This window comes from Pteropus vampyrus, unplaced genomic scaffold (assembly GCF_000151845.1).
Source record: "Pteropus vampyrus isolate Shadow unplaced genomic scaffold, Pvam_2.0 Scaffold24, whole genome shotgun sequence".
Taxonomy (NCBI): Eukaryota; Metazoa; Chordata; class Mammalia; order Chiroptera; family Pteropodidae; genus Pteropus; species Pteropus vampyrus.
In genome coordinates, this window is record NW_011888805.1 from 12,441,376 (window position 1) to 12,444,543 (window position 3,168).

Sequence of the window (3,168 nt, forward strand, 5' to 3'; positions counted from 1 at the left end):
AAATTTCTCTTTTTCGTTGAATACGTATAATGTTAATTTTTGCTTTATAACCGTCTTTATTGAGTCTTGTTAGTCATTTATAAGCCTGACCTCTGTTATCTGACTGGGAAGCCTTACCTCTATATTCTCCAACGCTGTCTCTAGTTAATGCATTGCATGTCATTCCACAGCACTTTATTTCATGTCAGTTTATAACACTAGGCACATAAATACATGAAGGGCAAAATTATGCGAGAAAATATCTGCAAAATAGAAAGAAAGCCCAGAGGAAGAGGAGTAATTATTTTGTGTGCGCATGCCTGCACATGTGTGTGATACTTTGTTTAGTCTTTTCTGTTTAAAATTGAAACTCTGGAAATTCAGATATTAACATCCTTGCCCGTGAGCTTCTTGTAAACACCAGAAAAAGTTTCCCCCTTGCGTTCTACGTTGTTCCGCTGCACCTAATCCAGATGAAACTTTATGAGCCGGCTGTCCTCCACTTTCATGCAGATTCTCTTGCTCACGATTTCACTTGGGAAAACCAAGTCCTCCAGGATCGTGTGGTGCACGGCTGTGATAGTGAAGCTCCTGGGGATGCTGTTGCTTGCTTGCTTATCTATCTCTATCTATCTATCTATCTATCTATCTATCTATCTATCTATCTATCTATCTATCAATCTATCTATTTTTTGTGCGGCTTTTTAGAGTTGACTTAGGCAGAATTTTCTTCTGAGCTATAAAGACAATATGCTTCCTTCCCACTGAATTTTTTTTCCAATTTGCATATGAGCTGGACTTTGATTTTCTGGATAGATTTCAGTTGAGGAACAGAAACAAAGATTATAATAGTTTTCTGTCCATCACCAACTTCGATTTCCTTGGCTGCTGTTATATTCAGCTCCTGTAGGTGGGCCTTGAGGTCTGAGTTCATCTCCAGCTCAAGGAGCACCTGAGAGATGCCAATCTCAGACTCGTCCAACTTCTTGCCATTGGGCTTCATGATTTCCTGCTGGAACTGAACATGGCCTAACCCTTGGTGAGCTCTGGCCTGGGAAGGGCTACTTTTGAGTTGAGATGTCTGAAGGAAGACTTCCTGAAAGAGGTGATATTAAAGCTGGGTTTTACCAGATGATACTAGACACAGCTAAGGACAAGGGGAATAGTGGATAAAATGGTGCAGCACAGGCTATACAAATGCATGAAGGTCATGAAAAACCATAGTATGTTTGGCAAACTATAAGCACTTTACATTGTCGAAGCATGCATTTTTGTGGGAAGGAGAATGGTAGAAGATGAATATGTCAGTTAAGTTACTGTTTTGTAACAATAACAGAGAACTCAAATTAACCAAACAAACAGGAGTTCATTTTTCCTCCTAAATTCTTGAAATTTTGTTTCAGTATCAGGGCCAGTATCTCTGCAATTCTAATGCCCTTTTCCTCATGGTCACAAGATGGCTGCTATCATTCTAGGCAGCTTGTCTTTGTTAAAGGCAGGACAATGAAGGAAAGGGAGAAGTAGAAGGCACTAGTCTATCCGTTCCTTTTTTCTAAGAAGAACAAAAGCTTTTTCAGAATTTCCTTCATTGATTCTCTCTGTAATTGTCTTTTTGGCAAGCAGTGTGTCACATGGCAGCCTGTAACACATGACAACACAAAGGATCATTATGAAAGTGACAGGTTAGCTTTTTAGTTTCTACGCAAAGCACTAAGGGAAATAACAGTTGGGAATGAATAGTATTAGATAAATTAACAACTACGTCTGCTACAATGAGCTTTGAGAGAAGTAACTCTTATCATAAAGAGTTTTTTTTTTTTTATGACAGGTTAAGGAGCCTTAATTTTACCTTGTATGGACTGAGTCCTGGTGAAAAATTTCGAGAGGTGTGATCAAACTTTTAAATTAGAATAAGCAGTGTGGCTTAATGGCTTGACAGCAGAGGCATATTAGCTCTTCCTTATAAATGTGAAAGTAGTTCAAAAGGAAGTTAATATAATGAATAATTGGACGAATTTTGATCTTTCTGATTCTTGAGACATACTGTCAGTAATACCATATTTGAATATGAAGCATATAATCACATGCAAATGCTCACAGATGCATACATGACATATATGCACTTCCCATGCAAGTTACATATATAGATTCTCAAATTAATTTTGTTCAGCATAGAAACTGGATCACTATGCTATTCCACTATTTCTAAATAATAAACTTGATCAATTTCCATGTGGGCAAACACCACATTTTCCCATGGATGGCTTTATTTTCATTCTGTTCATTTGGAAGCAGCCTTTGATTATTATACTGATTTTTAAATTAAGTCTTAAAAATTTAGACTAAAATCTCCTCAGATCCTTGGTTCAGGATAGTAGAAGCCAGTCATCGCCTTGTTCCATTATTGTGTTTATAACTAAATAGGAATATTCATAACAATTACATAGGAGCAGCTTGAGTGAATAGCTTTTCTTCATCATAAGACCAGTGAGGAAATTGGTAAGAACAAAGGGATTCTGGCATAAAATCTGAAAAAAAAAAAGAAAGACTTTTCCCAGAACATTCCCATTTAAAAAAAATAGCCATTTCTCAGACTTAATCTCTAAAGTGCACTCATTCCACTTTCTAAAATATGGAAGAACACAGATGAGTTTAAATAGTAGAGCTGAAAACAATACACTTATTAATCAAGTGTATAGGAACAGAAACAGAAAGAAAAAAAGATACTTAAATGTAACTGCTTCAATCTCATATGAGATAATTAGAATTGAAGAGTCTCTTGGAGAGTCAGGAGGATGCCAAAAAGGAAAAACTGAGAAAGTAGTTGGTGATGTCCCTATAGGCATTTTCAGTAGTAGCTTTGGAGTAGGGGGGTCCTGACAAGACCACAGGCAGGTTATCTCTGCACAAAGGGTATGAGCAGAATGTGCAGCGAACTGCCAGACTGCACAATGGGTCAAGAGGGAGTTGGACAGAGTTTTGGAAACAAAGAGAAAATACACAGCTGCTCTCAAGATTTTAAAGTTGAGGATGAGGAGTTGCTGTGCAAATGAACTGATATTTCCTGGGCAAGTCTGCACTGAGTTTCTGTCTTCTCCAAGTGTCTTCTCCAAGTCCCAAGTGTTTCTATTTTGCTTTAACTCCCAAGTCTGTTTAAATCTTGTGTCTTCACTTCCTATACCTAACGAC

General features: G+C 37.6%; 1 pseudogene; it reads right to left on the reverse strand.

Annotated features, from left to right (window-relative positions):
* Positions 1 to 337: 337 nt before the first annotated feature.
* The window catches only part of LOC105289529, a 5,208-nt pseudogene continuing 2,377 nt past the window's right edge, over positions 338 to 3,168 (reverse strand).